Raw genomic sequence first — 20,178 nt, 5'->3', positions numbered from 1 at the left:
TATATAGTGAAGGACAATGCAACAATTCTCAAATGCAATTACTATTAGAAACTAAAAAATGTAGTGTAATAATAGTTGAGTCATTGATAATATTTTTTTCAAAAAAGGGCTCTTACTGTTTCTCTGCATGTGTTTTATCTTGATAGGCAACACCTCATCTTATTTTCTCTATGTTGTAAAAAGCTCAGTGAATGTGCACATAACACACATACATATCTCTACAGGGGCCAGCAGAACATGCCATCCTGGTTGTTATCCAAATGTCGCTGTTGAGTTACCGAGCTTTTGAATCTAGAAGACCCTCAGATATTTTTCAGAGGTAGGTCTGTCATTTTTTTGGAACTTATTTTCTCAGTCTGTGTTACAAAGAGCAGACCAAAAAAAAAAAGTTCTTCAAGTCACTGTGACGGTGTGCTGCAAGTGTTCAAAAACCCTAGTTTCATTATTTTCTGGGCATGCAGATAAGCATTTTTTTTTTCAAACTTCCTTATAGTTAGATGAGATCTAAATACTGTGGTATAAATGAAATATAAGCAGAAGTGATATAAAATTCAGACCTAGTGCTCAAATTTGCCATGAGTAGACCATTCATTCATATTCTCTCTCCTCCTCTACTCAGGCCTCCCCTCACCGCTGCTCCCTGAATTCCCTCTCTCCCCACTTCCAAAATATGGGGGGGATCTATGAGACACTGACCATGTGCAACTTAGTTCCCTGTATGCCTTCATGGAACAGGGCACATTTGAAACTTGCCTTGGAATATGAGTTTGTAAGAAATGTTTGTTTTGTTAATTCTGTGAAATTTGGGTTTCACTGGGTATAGCAGTTATCTTACTCTGGTCTACTTCCAAATGATGGTTTCTCTTCCATGAATAACCTCATCAACATTGAATATAATGAACCATAAAGCTCATTCATTATTTTTCTATGGTATTAAAATATGGTTCAATGCATACAATAAAATTCAATAAATTCTACCATGTATTTCTCTTTATATAATTTTGGGATCATATCTTCTGCTTTGGTTAATGTAGAACAGTGCCCAAAATCAGGAATGAACAAGACTTTTCTGTATATACAGTTCATAGATAGAAAGTATATGTCTATATACTGAATTTATATATATTAAGTTGTGTATAAATATACATATATGCACTAAAGACACACACATATATAAATTCGGTAACTAATGTACATATATAGTATAGCTAATGCATTTTCTGGCAAAGCACAATTACTTCACCTAGAATCCCTGCATGGCACTTGAAGGTTGGTGATGGATACTGTGATAGTTTAGCACTAATAGTTGCTCTTCTCCTGTCTCCTTTCTCCCAGAGATCTATAGTAGTTTCTCTTGGTAATGACTGCAAAACCTGTGGCTTGATTACTACACATACATATGCATCCTTACAGTGATCATCTCAGTGGGAACTCCATTAGGAAATTAAAATGGTTGCTAATGAAAATGAGTGATTCAGTGCTCTAGGCTTTCCCTTTATGCTTGTGGGGACCAACTGCTGTTCCACAAAACAAGTGTGGGCTCTGGGCAGGTGCTATTTGAATGCAGGTGCATTACAATTGAAGCTCTGTAGAGACAAAGCTCAAGCAGCCCTACAAGAGCAGTACAGCAGGGGCCTGGTACCTCCTCTAGAGACCTCTGATACTTCTCTTCCTTGGGCCAATGATTGGCATAAGGTGGATTAATAGGAAGTGAATTTATAGTTTCTCTAGGTGAGGTGTTAAGCTCAATTTGAGTCTTATTTAAAATATGTTTTCTTCACAACTCCTTGCACTTGGTAGTCTTGCTCAAGCTATGATGGGTAAGTGGTTGCCATCAGCAACTTCACAACATATTTATTCCTTTGGCTATGATATCAGTGTTCAGAAATTTTGCTTCAGTTAGCACCTGGTATTCTCTAAACTGACTGTTGTGTTTGAATATTTTTCTAATAATGTTCATGGCATGTTTTACATGTAACTGAAAATGCTTGTAACTTAGAGAAACCACTTGGTATAGAAAGAAACAGCAACATTTATTTAGAGTCACACAGTAACAGGAAACTGAGAATTTCTGGCTCCTCTGGTGTTTCTCTTGTGGTTTATATTTTCCAAGTATCTTTGCATCCCTGTCAGTCCTAGTAGCTTTCATTTTCTGCTTCTTCTGCATCTTGGTCTGTGTTTGGAGGTTGAAGAGAAGGGCCACATCATTGGGCTGCTGGGCCTCTGACATCCTGGTAAGTTCAAGCTACAGAGCACTGGCAGGAGCCAAGAAGGGAAGGCTCAGCAGGGACAGGTCGCATCTCCTCCAGGGGTCAGAGCTCCTGGAAACGGGCCCTCTCCACACATCTCTCTGTCTTCTGGTTCCAGTGTTCACTCCCTCCTTTCAAACCCTTCACTAGGTGACTTTCACTAGCCTTTGGCTCCTACTCTTCACACCTTTGCAAATAATCTCTTTATTAAATTCCCCTCAAGGGGCCTCCCTGGTGGCACAAGGGGTTAAGCATCAGCACTATGAAGCTATCTGCAGCCACTGCAACACGAGTTTGATCCCTGGCAAGGGAGCTACCCACATGGTGCAGCAGACCTCTCCTGTCTCGCCCACTGCTCCCCTCAGCAGTGTAATTCAGTCAATCCACCTGTTCTGCTCCCTACTCTGTCTCAGGTGAATCTGAATCCTCTCACTACCACCCCCACAGTTCGGGCCTACACCCCAGCTTTGTATTCATAAATAAATAAACATTTAAAAAAAATTCCTCTCAAGTGGAACATGTCATTTGTCTCTGAGATGTTGCCAGATCAACCATCTCATCTAGTGTTTACATCAATTCTATAAAATATCTGCCCCATTTGATGACAGAAGGATTTGATGCATAGAAAAAGAAAATGATTTTCCTAAGGTCACAAAATTAGTCAGGGGTTAGAATTCAGCCATTTTGACTCTCATTACAATGTTTCTTCTACACCCCTACATTGCCTTCATTTACTACAATTATTTAATCATGTTAACTACATTCAACTGAATAAACGTTGAACTTGTTATCACCTTCTATTTTATTTTCTAAGTAAAGATCAGGCTTTGAAAGAGAGTCCTTTTAAATGAAAATCATTGATGCAAATCATTTATGGTAATGTGAATGTTAATAACAGTAATTTTTAAGAGAGTGAATGTTTTATAATGGCATAATTAACAATCATAGGAGATCATCACAACATGAATCTCTTTAAATATCTTTAATATTAAAAGTTCAGTATACCAGGCATTCACAAAAATTGTATGTGATGGGAAAATAATTTGCCCAATAATTTGGTAGTGAATTTTTAATGGACAATTGACCCATCTTCAGAAGAGGAAAAGTTTGTTAGTGCAGTTCTTGTGTGAAAAATCATCAGCGTTTGAACAGGAACATGTTCAATTATAGAAATATACTTAGCTCTTTGGACCAAGTGATCTGAAATGAACCACCAATAACTTATTCCATGTAATATCACAGTACAGGTTTTGTGAGGCTTTCTCATGTGATCATTTATTAAGAGGTGTTAAGAATTTTTATTTTTTCAGCTAGGAGCAGATTTTCTATGTGTGGAGCTGCACAGCACACTTCTTCTAAGGTCTACTCTTTCATTATGATAGTGATACGTTGGCAACCCAACCAAACATCCAATAAATAATGCAGGGGATATTCCCCTTCCTTTATTATAGTTCATACAATGTGTCAACATTAAAATAAATGTTAAATAAAGTGAAGTATAGGAAAGGGAACATCCCGACCCAACAGCTTTTATTTGATACTCCTGCTCTGTGACAAAACTGAGAGGATATGTGTACATATCCCTGTATTCTACCTTATAATGGCTGTAATGGTGTTGAGCTGTCTTGAAATGATTTACTGCAATTTGTCACTTTTTGAAACTGTTCCAAAATAGTCTGCTGACATGTACTAAAGAGCTTTCAATGAAATCTGAAATGGTTCATTTGTTATGTCAACTGGAAACATTAAGTGATATCTGAAAATCACTTTAAGATTTATTGAAGTGATTTAAAATATCCTTTAATGACAATTTGGTATATCAGAAAAGCAATGTTATCATTAAAAACGTAAGAAAATCTTTTCATCACATCTTAAGAGTATTCATATTGTGCTCTAGTTATAACTGCATCACTTTGCCACTTGAGGAATCTGTCACTTTAAAAAGTTATTCTGAAAGTTTATAAGCAACTTTTAAATGAATATTTGTAAGTAGGAGGGGATTACTGTGAATTGCATCGTGTAATATCATGGAAAATCATAGGACTCACAGCTTAAATTCCAGAACATATTACTAATGTAGTTTAAAGATGTAATGCTTATTCTGTTCTTCCTTAAGAATCTAAGCATGTGTTGCTATGTAATGTATCTATGGTGGCCACTGTGAATCATTTTCCAATCTCATCACCACATAAGTAAACTAGATAATTTTTGTCCTGTTAAATATAGATGGAGATTTCTTACAGTTCTTTTTGGCACTATCGCTAGAAAAATGATTATAGGATAGTAAGTGACAAGCTGTGTATAGAGAATTTCCTATGGTTACTGCTTCTGACAGCATTTCTTGGGAACAAAGAAAGGTATACTAATTCCTCTAGGTTTAGATATAAAGTGCCCTCGTAATTTGGATTGTAAAACCATCAAAGATAAATATGTCAACAATACCTGGCCATCGACATACTTTAATTTCTAAACTAAGCACAAGTGTTTAAAATAAGAATATGAATATGAAAATATGAAAAAATCAATAGACAAATATTAATAGGAATCTGTTTCCCTCCAATATATCTAAGGGGAAATAAAGGGTTAGGTCTTCATGTCTAAGGTAGCCTATGGGAAGTCAGTAGCTTTGTCTTGATGTAGAAGCAAGGGTGATTTTGGTAGAAATGAGTCTAAAGATGGAAATGTGGCCCTGTAGTTCTTCCCTGTTCGAATTCATTGGATTTTATGGTACAGCTTCCCTAAAGGAATAGATATCTGACAGTGAATTTCTGCATAATTAAATCACACAGAAAAAAGTTAATGAACATGGATATGAATCACTGTCAGTGCCACCCAAGGAAAAATACCCTGCTCCGAAAATGAGCTTAGAGAACAGGGTAACAATGACCTGAGGCCACTGTCACCTAACTTCACCTTTTCACTACATGCACTTAGCAGATTCTTCTTTTTAAAAAGTTCCCACTCTTTGGGCGCTCAATCATGTCAGATCATGAATGTGACTTAAAGAGGGTTTTGATAAGCATTTCTACCAGCCATGATATTATATGCTGAACAGAAATGATCCAGAATATCAAACCTGTTGAAGTCTATGATTCAGATTGTTTATTCTGTAGTAGCTACACCAGACCACCACTGCCTGAACAAAAGAACATTTGTTAACTTTCCATTACTTTGTCTCTGACAAGCTCAGTCATGTATTTGGCTGTGGTGAAGTTGATGTTTCTTAACTGAAGTGTGATTGATGCACCAGTTAGATGAGACTTATCTAGGGTGTTGTTTTGGGGTTCTTGAACTCTTGAATGGACATCTCTGGGGTGAGACTCAGGAATCTGCATTTTAAGTAATAACCCCAGTGACTCTAACACACATTGAAATTTGAGTACCACTATAGTAAGACGGTTTTCTTTTGATTAGGGATTATAGTCACCATGAATAGATCCTCACAACTAATTTATTTTAGAGCTTGAAGGGACCTTGGAGATCACAGTGATTCAACATCCACATGATTAAATGAAGATGTGTTTGAAATTCCAAAAATATTTGATTATTTATATAAGAAGCCAGTCTTAAAGGCTATTTCTGATATAGGAAATAATAACTACCATTTGTAAGGGGTTAGAAAAAATCTTGGGAAATATTATTACATTTTTACTAAAAAAATGATCAGCAGACATATGAGGGTGACTTACAAAGCATGAATGACAAGCTGGGGACCATTTTACTATTGTGGTCAATAGTTCAGACAGTTTTAAGAGCAATGATAACTAAACGTACATGAGGAAATGGCTCTTTTGATACTGAGTTCTATTGAAAATATTCTTAGGTGTTTTGAAGTATTTTTTATTGAATTTTAAAAATTAACAGATTTTGAAATTCTTGAGCCCAATGAGCACATGTAGATAGATGTATAATTAACTACAATCAAGATGGAATATTAACTTAGTATATAATGAGTGTGAGACTAGACTTTCTTAATAGGAATGATCATTGTTTTCTGTCACTTGATCCTATAACTTTCTTTTTTTTTTTAAGATTTATTTATTTGTTTGTTTATACAATCACTGGGTACAGTCAGAAGCGCGGGAGGGTGAGAGAATTCACCAGAGCCAGAGCGGGGAGCAGAGCAGGCAGAAGGACTGAAGTACACTGCTGAGGGGAGCAGCGGGCGGCAGGAGAGGTCTGCGCGCCATGTGGGACCCTCCTCTGGTGGCCGGGGAGCAGCCGGGGATCGAACCGGTGCTGCAGAGGCTGCCGGCAGCTTCGCAACCCAGCACTCAACCGCTGCGCCACTGGGGAGGCCCAGATCCTATAACTTTCAACACTGGTCTCCCAATTTAAGCAATACTCTCCCAACTCTGTTATTTACAGCTATTTGGGAACTTGAATAATTACAAATGAACCAATATATTGATCAATATTATTTTTGGACTCTGGAATTCTCATTTTATTTCTTTTGTAGTACAAATGAGTGTCCTGGGGAATTAATACTTGTCATCTGTCTCTTTTTAGTATGAGATCCATATTTTGTACTTGTCATGATTTTTGATGCTGAAGGTTCTATTCATTCTCTCATTTTTGGACAAATATTAATGGACCATGATCTGAGGATAAAATCTAGTCCAATGCCAGATTATGTATTACCTGAAAGCTAAGAATATGAGTTTACACAGATGAAAAAAAAATCATAATATGTTGTGCCATGTGAAAATTATGAAATTTAAATGTCAGTGGCCCAAAATTAAGTTTTATTGGGACAAGGTTATGTTCCTACCACAGAGCTCAGTATCGCCTGTCACATATATCCCACAAAACCTAAATTACTATCTGTCTCTTTATAGAAAAGTTTGTAGAATCTTTCTTTAGAGTGGTGGTTTTCAAAGTGTATCACTAAGACCAGACATATCAGTGAGAAATCTGAGCCCCATCCTTGACATGCTGAGTCAGATTTTGTGGAGAAGAGGTGCTTTGGGAGGTAGACTCAGGGATCTGTGCTTTCTGGTTGATTCTGATGAATGCAGCTTTTTGAAAACCATTATCATCTGTGGCAGGTCAGGGTGCTTACTTTAAGGATGCAATAAACAAAAAATACCTGAAAATATAAGATTATATATATATATATATATATATATATATATATGAGTTATGGTTTAACTTTTATACTGCATTTGCAAGGAAACCATTCAGAAATGTAGAATAAAATTATGACCACTGGTGAATGTGCTTTGTTGTCATAGCCTTTGGTAGAGAAAAAAAATTGCCTGTCTTGCTTTAGGGGTTACTTTAATTTTAACAGGCTTTATAAAATTAACTCAGAGTAGCTTTGGTAAATCTGGAAAAATAAGATGGCAGCCTTTCTGGAAGTTGAATCTCAGTGGTACTTAAAAGGGTTTATCACTTGGTTTATAAAGAATACAATATGCTTCACTTATTTATATATGAAGTTAAACAACCCAACCTGAAATATGTGGAAATCAAATTAACTTGAACAGAAGGAAGGGAAAAAATACAGCTTCTTTTTGTAGAAGAACCTGATCTTGACGTCCTGTCATTTGATGCATACGTGTCACGAACACCAAGTGCTCACCCCCATATGGCTGACATTTTTGCATCCACTATTGAAGGAGAGACTGCTTGGTCTCAATCTGAACTGAAACATGAGGACAGATGAGGATGAAAGAAGGCATACAGACTAATTATTTAAAAATGAAATATAATAAAATCCAGTCTAAGAGTAAGACTATTGCTTTGCAAAACATGCTAAAAAAAAACCCTTTAATGGCTCTAAACATTGCACTCTAATGAAACAAATGACTCACTGTACTATCCCATCCTCATTCAGTGATATTTATTTCAGGAGATTAATGAATATTTAATTTCAGTTCTATTTACTAGTGCAATAAAACCTGAGGTGATAAAAATAAGAAAATGATATGGTTATTAAAACTAGAACAAAAACATTTCAGTTAAAATTGGGGATTGTAATTGAGGGGCATGGTCTTAAGGCTGGCTTAGTAGGCTAGTGATGGAGTAGTCCAAAGCAAATTAGACAACAGATTTAGTTTTCCAAAGAGCATTGTAAGCACATATAAGGGGCTTCATTTTCAGTTATAGAAGAATGGTTTTAGTTGGAATAGTTCAGAGTTTAGCTTTGGCAATCTGTTTAGTTTGGATAACAGCAGTTCCTCAATCCTTGACAAGGTAGAAAATCAGCCTCCACTTTCATTTTCTATCAAACGAAGATGCTGATAATATTATATACCTCTTAGAGTTACTGCGAGGATGGTACAGAAAAAAGATATAAAGCTTTTAGCCCTGCTCTTGTCACACTGAACACTCAAAGGTGATAGCCACTGTTATATATGTTTTTGCCATTGTTATATATTGGTCACCTATTTGCAAGACAGTGGTGCCAGGGAGAGGGGTGGTTAGTAAAAGAATCATCAGATAGCCAACAAACTCAGAGCTCTTTCATAAATCAGATCAGACTGTTCAATAGAATTGCTTTCTGGATCAGCTTTGAAACTATTAGCGGTTCCCTTCTGTAAAACTTGTTTTGGCAAAATGCACATGGTGGCTCCACAGATAAAGCTCCCTGTGACACCTGAAATTCAACTTCGGCAACCACATTCATCAAACACTACACCAGGCTCTGGGTCCAACTGGTTGAGAACAACTTTCATTTTTTTTTTTTTTTTTTTTTATTTTTTTTTTAAATAATAAATTTTATTGTTGTATTCCCCATACAATTGCAGCCCCCCCATTCTGACCCCAATCCCTCCCCTCCCGCCCCCACCCCCCTAAAAGTGTCTCTGGTTCATAGTTTTTTGTTGATTTTGATTTTCACTTTCTTATAGTTATTCGTTTTCCTGGTCCCTTATTTAAGTTTTCTAGATTCCTGCTATGAGTGAGACCATCCGGTATTTTTCTTTTTCTTTTTGGCTTATTTCGCTGAGCATGATCCCTTCCAGCGCCATCCATGTTGCTGCAAATTGCATGTGTTTATCTTTTTTGAATGCTGAGTAATATTCCATGGTATATATGGACCACATCTTCTTGATCCAGTCATCTATTTTTGGGCATTTGGGTTGTTTCCAAAGCTTAGCTATTGTAAACAGTGCTGCTATAAACATAGGGGTGCAGGTGAAGAACAACTTTCATTTTAATGCAAGGAGAAAAGTGTCTCTTTTAGATGCTTTGCTAAAATTTGCAAATTAAAACATAATAAACAAGAGCAATTTTGTCCTTGTGCTTTGACCCATAAATTCAAAATGTTTCTACCTTGGGGTGAGAGACATCTGGATGCTACCTCTGCCCTGCTGTTCTGTCCTAAGGGTGTGGTGCTGAGGTAGGTCTAATATCTAACCTCAGTCTGCATGTATTTATAGGGCATCTCTACTTAAGAGTCTGAAGACATGTCTTAGTATAAAGAATAAAATCTATCAAAACTTTATGTAAGGATAGGCAGTATATATTGAGACCCATTTTATAAACATGAGTGATTAACACCTTGTTTTGAAATAAGAGTCACTGCCCATCACCAGAACCATTGTCACTTCAGCCCCAAATTCTTGACATGATTAAAGCGATATATCCAGATAGTGACTTTGTTTTCTGAGAACATAAAAGGTTGCTTTCCTGTGACTAACCGTAAGTAGTAATGGTGACCACAGATATGTCCTACCATCTTCTTCTTACCATTATAGAGTAAAAGTTACTACTGCAAGGATTATGTGTGAAAAAGCATTGTTTGACTACTTTGCATCTCCCTTAAGTATCACACTATTGCAGCACATATTCACTAAAATATATATACTATGTATTAGGCTAGATTTGGGAGAAAATGTGTTGACTAAGTACAGCCTCTCAAGTCACATAGCTTCAAAACCTAATTAAAAATATTTATATTGAAACAAACCCTGGCAAATATGTTATGACTGAATGGACATTTTGAATGCACATTTCAGATAAAACAAGTAAATCAAATTACATTCTCCCAGTTCATGCCCTTATGCCAATGGGATACTTCAGTGGAAAAATATGAACAACCTAAGTTTACAGAGTTGAAAATACCCTCTGAGACTCTCTGAAGACATGATTATGTATGACTGCATTCTTAAGGCTACCACTAATGCTTTACCTCCACACGCCCATTAGCATTAAATCCAAGGGGAAGGCTTAAGAACAGAGTGGGCGGGGAGCACAATGGACTAGAGTGGAGGACTCTGGGTGTTTTGGTGGGGGATGGACTATGGTAATAACACATGAAGGGGGAGACCCTCTACTTTCAAAACACAAACAGCAATGTAAGCTCAATTAAAATAAAACTCATCCAAGGACACAATCCTTGGTTGATGGACCATTAAAAAAAATAAGTTTCTTGTGCCTCCCTGGTGGCGCAAGTGGTTGAGTCTCAGCACTATGAAGCTATCAGAAGCCACTGCAGCATGAGTTCGATTCCTGGCCAGGGAGCTAATCCACATGGCATAGCAAATATCTCCTGTCTCATCCACAGCTCCCCTCAGCAGTATATTTCCGTCTAACCACTTGTTCTGCTCCCCACTTTGTCTTTGGTGAATCCTCTCACCCCCTGTACCTCTGGTCTATACCCCAGCTCTTGTATGCATGGGTAAAATAAATCTTTAAAAAAAATAAGTTCCTCCCAAATCAAAGACAACAGTCTTCCTTTAGGTACAAAGGAGGTAATTCATATCTTCTTCAATTTTTTCACTCTCTCCTGAACTTACTTGCATCTTAGTAGATAACTAGAGACACAGGCTAGATGAGGTATCTCTTATTTGCTCATTGAATGTTGTGTACACCTGCATTCTAGCTTTGACTTTTTTGCTTGTAATTGTGTATCATTTCCTCCAGGCTAGCGGTGAACACATTATGGTTTGCAGAAAAACGCTGCTCTCCAGTCCTATAGAATCCACATTGTTTCAAGAGTCTGGGATTTTGTTTGAGTATCTCCTATGCTATTGAGTCTCTGTTACCGCCATCCTTTATCCCTGGACGGAGTCACTCAAAAGAAAACGATGATTCATACTCAGTAACCTCCCAGAACCCCACATCCCAGGACCTTGGTCTGTCAGAGGTGAGGAAGGCCATGTTTCTGGATGGGAGTGGTGCCCTCATGCACTGCCAGGCCTGTGGAAAAACCTCTTCAGATGACTCTAGCAAGTGTCCCCAATTAGTGGGACTTGAACTTGGAAAGTCAGAATTAAAGGGGCACTTTGTTTAAATGAGATAGACTTCAAAAACTGGAGGGTTGAATATCACCAGCCAAATCTGTGCAAATAGTCTCTCTTGAGTTTTATTTTCCTTTTAGGAAACCATCTTGGAAGATTAATTTTAAAGACTATTAGAGAATATCTTTTAATGTGAAATGTTTTGGTTGTTGATGAGACAGGGTTTGTTTTTCAGTTCATCAGCAAGATGGCACTTTGATAAATCACAGATTGCTCAGTGCCTAAAGAGGCACATTGTGACAGTTTTCATCACAATGTGATATAAAGAGGCAAATGAAGCGGTACTTCAGATCACGTCAGGCCCCCACTGTGTCCTAAGAACCAGGAGGGGCTGTGCTTCTGAAAATGTGCTCATTGTTCTCTGATCCACCTGTGAGAGTAACTTTTTCATCAATCACTTACAGGCTGAATTTGATTTGGATCTCACTGTACAGTTGGATGACTGCGAGGTAACACAGCCAGCCAGAAGACCTCTTTAAAATGAAATGTATTGTTGAATTTTAGTTTTTCTGCCTTCATGATTTAGCCTGAATTTTTCTGTGTGATTGCTGTGAATGAAGCATTGGGTGTGAATGAAGACCTGGCTACTGATTTACTATTATATGTTTACATTCACTGATTAAAACTAATTAGCTCCATTGCTAATCATTTCACCAAGCTTTCCAGTGAATCAGAGCCACGGTGTCATCGTTGAGTATCGATTTGAATGCACATGTGAATATATCTTCTCTGACTTCAAATTTCTCTTCGTGCTATGCTGTTTACCGTCATTTCAACATGCATAGGCACTATTCTTTCCTATATACCTAGATACAATTTTATCTGATGCCATCACTAAAAGTAAATTCTAAAGTAAATATTGAGCATTTTCAGTTCACAATTTGCTATAAAGTCTCAAAGGGGAACTTGTGATGTTCACATATTATTCAGGCAGACTCCAGGACCCTAATGGGAGTGACTATAGAAGATTAATGCTAAGGACAAATAAGCAAAAATACCATTTGAAGAAAAATAAAACAGAAGGTATAAGCCCACTTTTTCACCAGGTGGTCACAGTGGGTATATAAATAGTACCAAATGAATGGCATAAGTGTAATTCTCACCCTTCAAATATTACCGTGGCAGTATGGAGACTAGTCCAACAGAGAATGATCTCATTTGCCTCACCCTGGTTTCTTCTGGGCGTTGGTCAAATGGGCAAACACTTATTTTCAAGGCTGACCTCATCTCTTCTGGCTGTTGAGTAAACTTTGCACTTCAGTTGATGAGGGCATACGAGAAATGAACCAGATAAATTGCTTGATTAGAATCTCCATGAACCAAAACTGATGAGAGGGGCACACATTTACTTGTGAAGTAAGAACAAAATGCATCTTTCTGGAGCCCAATACTGACATAAATATTTACATATTTCCCACTGTGTACCACTCACTAATCACAAACTTGGTTTTACATTAAAGTATTTTTTTAAGTTTTTTTTTCTAATTAATTTTTTCGCATAGAAGAACTGGGGTATAGACCAGAGGTGCGGGGGTGAGAGGATTCACCAGAGATGAGTGGGGAGCATGAGCAGTGGGTGAGACAGGAGAGGTCTGCTGCCCATATGTGGGTTAGCTTCCTGGTCTGCAATCAAATTAGTCTATATTGGTGATAGTGCTGAGACTTAACTCCTAGTCCACCAGAGATGTCCTAATTAAAGTATTTTTGTACCCTTCATATGGTGCTTGAATATTGCTTATGATTCTATTGCAAGTTTCATGTTTGCTTATAAATGACATTCTGCTTAACAGGACACTTGCCTTCCTCCTATGCTTTAAGAAATGTGAAGGGAGGAAGCTAACTGACACATCAGCCAGTTTTGAAGTCAACGTGATTATTATTGCTTTAATATTATGCGCTTCTGTGACCACAGTACACAAATAAACAAATTCTCCTTAATTGATAGATGGATGACCAAAAGCAGAGAGTTTTTATAAAGATGAATTTAAATTTAGTCATAATGTAGTATGTTTACATTCTTGATACTTTATACAATATAGCTAGTCAATGTATAAGTTTATGAGTATGTGAGGGGGAGAGGATTTGTTTTAGCGAAAAAAAGCATATTTTATTCTCATATTAGATAGCCCAGATTTTAAAATTTATATAAAATTATCAAATGTTTTCCATGTGAGAGTTCACTTTCTCCATATGTAATCAGGTACACAAATGAACAACAATTAACTTTTGCAGGTAAAGTGACTGATATATTAATGGTAAAAAGGGCTAATGGATATACCTTATTTATATTTTGTTAATTTTAAAAATCATGTCTTATCATAAACATTTTTAATATGAAATACATTTGATAAACAGGTGTCCGATTTTTTATATATTTCTATAGCCAATTATCTTTTTAAATTTATTTTTTATTGAGGTTAATAATGGTTTATTTACATAGTTATAATTTTAGAGTTATAGGACCTCCCCCTTCAGATGCAGTTACTAAGTCACATCTACCACAAAGACACCCACAATCCATTCCTACAGTTCCATTATGCCCCCTTTCCATTCCCTTTCTGGTAGCCTCCACTTTATAGTCAGATTTTTAGGGTTTATTATTAGATTGGCTTTAGCTGACATTTGGTTTGATTTCTCTATATTCAATATGGCTTCCTCGCTGCCTGCTCACTGGGAGAAATGGCTGGTGGGTGTCATGCATTTTTGAGTTCTGCCTTCCTCACTGGGGATCCCCAGAGGCCAAATCCACAACAATCAGCTTTGACCTCTGGGTATGGATACGAATATGGTTTCTGCCATGACATCTTCTCCTTCCCCTACTCACACTTTTATTCTGCCCCAAAGTTGAGTGCCCTCCCTGTCACTTCTGTCATACCTCATTTCATGGGATGCTCTGATTACTGTGCCTATCTGGACTTCTCAGTCCTTTCTCCCAAGAATAAATCAGGGAACTTCCTCTGATGCCATCTTCCTGGTGAGTTGTCCTATAGCCTATCACCTTGTATAAAAAATAAGCATTCACTTATAGCAGTCTACCATAGCCAAAATGGCTTTTTAAGGGAATAGGGACTATTAGAAAAAAGCAATATTTTATCTGATTTAAGTTGTTGACTATTGAGACAGATAATATAATATTCAGCAAATAGTTCAGCAAATGTTCACAGCTTCCATTTCCATCCTCCCTGAGGAGTATATGTCCCTGACCCACTGACCCACTGAAATTGGCAGGCCATTTGCTGTGGAGTGTGTGTACATATGATATAGACACATCAGAGTAGAATTCTGTGCAGCTTGGTTTTGTGGCACCTTTGCCAATAATGCATAATTCTGGTAGCTGCTGCTACTTCAGACCATGAAAAAGACCCAAATATGATCTTGAGCCTGAGCTAAAACTGTCACAATGGAATACAGACTTATGAAAGAGAACTAATATTTTACATTAGTAAACTGACATTTGGGGATTGTGACCACCTTAGTTTGCATGGGTTGTCATAATAAAACACCATACACTGGCTTTGGCAACATATATCTTATTTTTCTACATTTCTAGGAACTGGAAAGTTCAAGATTAAGGTTTTACCAGGTTTTGGTACCTGGGGATGAATTTCTTTCTGGTTCACAGAAAGAAATGATGTCCTAAATGGTGAAAGAAAGAATGTGCCAATTCTCTGGCGTCCCTTTTTATAAGAGCAATAATCCTATTGGATCAGAATGTTATTATTTAATTCCATTTTACTTGAGTTACTTCTGTAGAGGTCCTATCTCCAAATGCAGCAACTGGAGGTTGGAACTATAGCGTATAAATTTGGGGATGGGGACACATTATGTGCACAACAGCATTATTGTAGCATAACTAAGTAACATTCACAAACCATTCATATACTACTAAACCTTGTCCCAGATTTTTGCATCAGGTTTCTTCTAATACAGTAACAAATAAATTAGAAAGATAAAAGGAGAGCATATTTTTGTGTGGGAAATCAAACAAAAAATGAAACCACTTTCTAAAAACATTTTCTTTATTCTGTACCAATATTTACCATTAGGTAAAATGATCAGATTCACTACATTTGGGTACATATGCTCTATTTTAAATATTGGAAAAATAAATGTGTGATTACATATGAGATTTTAGTATTTTTTTTCCCTTCTTGTTGGCTACAGTCTCAAGAATGCAGAAATGAAACAAAGTGATGATTATAATCACCTAACAGAATCATAACTCAAAGAAACACTATCAGTTTATTATACAGTCTGAAATGAGTATTGCCTTCATGTGTATGCTAATTCTAAGACACACTCAAAGGCGTTTTTCTCTTTTGATTTTAGGAGTGGGTAATGTACTGTCCCTCCATATTTTAATGTAGAAACCTAATAATTAGAATGCTAATTTAAAAAAATTAAAATAGTATGTTCCCATTCCAGATTGTCCTGTCTGCACAGAATTGGATCTCAGTGTAAGGAGGAAGCACATCATACAGATATACCAACAAAAGAGGAGCAGCGAACCACTGTAAATTAAGGTTCTCAGAGATATGTCTGGTCTACCAAGGTGGCACACATTGGTAACCAGAATTCTGAGACTGATAGTTTGTAGCCCACTCTAAGCAAAGGCAACACTATTAGGGCTGAATTTATCTTGAGAAGAAACAATTTTTTGATTTCACATAGGTGCTGTGTGGGTCAATTGTGGTTCTGAAACCATGGATACTCCTGGACCAGCATTAAAAGCTTATTGTAAGGATGGAAGAGCACATAGGAGTGATATGCCTTGGGCAAAGTTTGAAAGACACTCATTTTCCTGAATAAATATAATTCGAAGTGTTTCATTCCAAAGCATTTATACTGTGAACATTTCCTTCTGTCACAGAAATGCAGAAGCTCTGTTCCCTGACCCTCTTCAAGTCTTCTCTCTACCTCAGCTCCCACTTGGCTGGAGGCTTCAGGTTGAGCTTCCAACTTACACTTTGTAACTTGGCCAATCATAGTTATCAAAACTCTAAAACAGATTTCCTGCAAATTGATGAGGTCTATACTTCCAGACTTAGACTTCTGTTATTGAACTGAACAAAATTTATTCACAGTTCTTGTTAATTTACGTATGAAATAGATATACCTTTTATCTATGCACTATGAGAATCAACTACTTCCCTTTTACAGGGCTTTAAGAAAGGTAATTTTTGTGCCTCTTACATGTTTTGAAAAGTTCACCAAAGTAGAACCATTAAAAACCAACCAAACGGGCCTCCCCGGTGGTGCAGTGGTTCAGCACTGGGATGCCAGGCTGCCCGCAGCCTCTACAGAGCTGGTTGGATCCCCGGCCACCAGGCGAGGGTCCCACAGGGTGCAGCAGACCACTCCTGCTGCCCACTGCTCCCCTCAGCAGTGTATTTCGTCCGTCTGCCTGCTCTGCTCCCTGCTCTGGTGAGTTCTCTCACCTTCCCATGCTTCTGACTGTGCCCAGTGCTTGTATAAATAAATAAATCTTAAAAAAAAACAAAAACAAAAACAAAAAACAACTAACCAACCAAACAACTAACAAACTAACCAACCAACAGTAGCTGTCTGCTTTAAACTGATTAGACCTTTGGGCTTGGCTAAACCACCACCATTTCAAGAAACCAGCAAGAATGAGCATTTCCTGCTTGAAAGGAAAGGTAAAGTGAACTTTCACTTTCTCTTATTTTGTGACCCCTCCACCTGAACATTGTCTTATCTTATTTGTTTCATTCTATAAGGAAACCCCTGAATTTATATCTCCTTCAGAAACATTTTTGGGGTTTCTACCTGACCCATGCTCCTGAATTGCTATTTGTTGAGTCAAATAAACATATTTTACTCTTTAATGACTACTTAAGAAAGGGAGGGGGGAAGAAGGGAGGAGGGAGAGTGAGAGAATAGACTTTTTTTTCCAAATAACATAACTTCAGTCCATTTAGAATCCAGAAAAAGCAGTATTCTTGTTTCTTTTGCCAAAAAATCCCATTCTCTAGGAGATATTTACATTTATCTTAATATTTTTATGGCAAACACTCTAAATGGTTTTAAAGTAAGTAGATTTATGGACTGCTGAAAGAAAATACTTACACAAATGTGTATTAACTAAGAGGCACCCAGAATTTAGAAATAAATTTAGCTTTGAAAATAATGTAACCAATATACAATGGATTAGACTCAATCGTCTGTAGGAATAACCCATAACATAAATGTACGGCTAAGGAAATTTGGGGACACTCACTTTAGATTTCCAATGATGACAGTTTTGTCCACATCAAAATCCTAAGTAGGTATTCCAGATACAGTAATTCTACTTAGATCCAGATTCCTTTCATCTTATGACTAAGAAATCACAGGAAAAAACATAACTAATTCTTAATCACTTTGGCTGGGAAATGTCACTCTTCCTTCTGCTCATAGTCTACTAGTGCAAAAAGTAATATGATAATATCTAGATACAAAGAAGTTAGCAAATATATTCTCTGTGACTATGCAGTTGCTTCTTAGGAATATCTACACACTTATTCTCTGCCACACAGTGGTTAACTAGACTTTTTTTTTTTTTTTTATACTGATTTTTAGATGAGGATAAGTAGTAAAGGTATTCATCTATTAACCTCTTCTCAGGAAGAGCATAAATAATTATTGGTCATAAGATATAATTGCAAAACTAAGTCTTCCTTTTCAGATACAGGGCACTTTTCCTTCTATTTATATTTAATTTTCTAAAGTGATCATGAGAGGAAAGAAGAGAATGTGTGGTTCTTATTTGGGCTCCAAGCCAAGTGCTTAGCAGTAGAGATTTAATTTTTAAATTTAATTAAAATGAGAGGCTAGAGATGTAACAAAATTCACAAAATGGAAATTAAAAAATAAAATAAAATCCTGGGGGGGGGCACACACTTAAAGATTCATGCAGGCTTCTGAATGAGAATACCAGTGTTCCACATTATTCTCCACACGTCTCTTAGTGATAAAGACACAGCTGTACATTGACATCTGTGGCAAAATTATAGATACATTTAAAACATGTTTTAGATAAATACATATACACTTGTGTATCATACTACATTTTTATTTCTAAATAGTAAACTATGTAATGCATTATATAACAGTAATAGCAAGCTCTGCATAATCTACACACATACATATACCCACATATATATGTGCCTATATATATATATATATATATATATATATAAAATTAGATATAGTTTTCAGTTTACCATACCCTCATGAAATGGGACTCAGCTCATTAATTTATAGTAGATCCTTCAAATGTATTTCATTTTGAGACTATTTGTATAGAATCCTAGAGAGCAGTGGGATAATGAAAGAAGTGATTCAGCATTGTCAACAGCAAATACAATGATAGTCGGAACATTAGACCTTTTTGCCAGTATCTGAGCACATGGCGCCCTGTTGGTCACAGTTATTTTGCACGTCTCATAGACACTTTTCCCTAAGCTTGCAACAAGCCTGCTAAACTCTGCTGGGGAAAGCTAAAGAATCAGTCAAAGGGGCAGATTGGTACCAATATATACTGACAATTGCTGATCTCACCCGGGTTTTCAATAGTGTCTGGGAAACCTATTAGCTTTCCAATATATAACTTAAGTCTCATTCCCCACAATGCTATTTCAAACCTTCCCAACTCTCTTCAAATCTTCAACTTATCTATCTGTTCCCTCAAATCCAAAAGATTACTTAAAACAACTGGGAAAAAGAATCTCTTGAGCTTCTCTCTGTCCAGACCATAACCTGCATCAAACTTTCCCATCTTCCTGTTGAGCTGAAGGAAAATTTATTTTTTTATCTGCATAATTGAACTAGCATTTATCCTTACTCTGGAACCTTCCATTCTAGATTCCTTAGAAATGTAGTAAATTCTCCACTCTCTGTCTGGTCTTATCTTGAATTTCTCCTCCACTACTAGAAGATTCACATCAGAATTTCATTATGTATGTTTTCAGCATTAAAAAATAAAGAGAGAAGAAAATATAAAGAAGCAGTCTTCAATCTAAACTCCCTCAACAAATACAACCTTCTTCTTTTTAACATGAGAATTCCTCAAGGCACAGGTTTGTGTTTTTTTGGTCTAAATTTCTTGAATTCACCTGTTATTTCTTCATGTAACATACTATTGACCTTGCTTTTTACACAGGCTATCAATGGTTGTTAGGTATTGCAAAATATGGACACTTTTCAGCTATCTTGTTTGACATCCTGGAAACAGTTAATACTGCTAGAATCTTTTCTTCATAGATCTCTATTTCCTTGTCACCTATGTTCCAACTATTACCTGATTTTCCTCCTTTGAATGTTCCTTTTGTTCTACTCTCACTTAAACTACTGATGACCTTCAAGACTTAGTTTTAATATTTTTCTCTACCTAATTTATTAAATAAGCCAGGTACCCACTGGTAAATCCATAGATTTCCAAATGCTTCAAAAAACCATTTATAAAGTGAGGAGTCTCAAATCTATTCATCAGGTACAGAATTCTTTACTAGACCCAAGGTCTAAAATGTCAACTGCTTTACACATGTGGACATTTACATAATCACTTTAAGACTAACATGTCAAGAAATGCACTCATGTTCTCCTTAGCTATCTCCCACATTTATTTCTCATGTATGTTCTCTTTCTCTCTCAGATATACCACTGTCTACTCAGGACATCTC

General features: G+C 36.7%; 1 protein-coding gene across 1 annotated transcript in view; it reads right to left on the bottom strand.

Moving 5' to 3' along the window:
- Positions 1-20,178, bottom strand: part of PTPRD (protein tyrosine phosphatase receptor type D) — a 2,089,263-nt gene that overhangs the window by 755,217 nt on the left and 1,313,868 nt on the right. The window lies entirely within an intron of this gene.

This window comes from Talpa occidentalis, unplaced genomic scaffold (genome assembly GCF_014898055.3).
Source record: "Talpa occidentalis isolate TD23 unplaced genomic scaffold, MPIMG_talOcc4v2.1 talOcc4.7, whole genome shotgun sequence".
NCBI lineage: Eukaryota > Metazoa > Chordata > Mammalia > Eulipotyphla > Talpidae > Talpa > Talpa occidentalis.
Note: the sequence above shows the minus strand (reverse complement) of the source record. Positions and strands in the feature narration are given on the sequence as shown.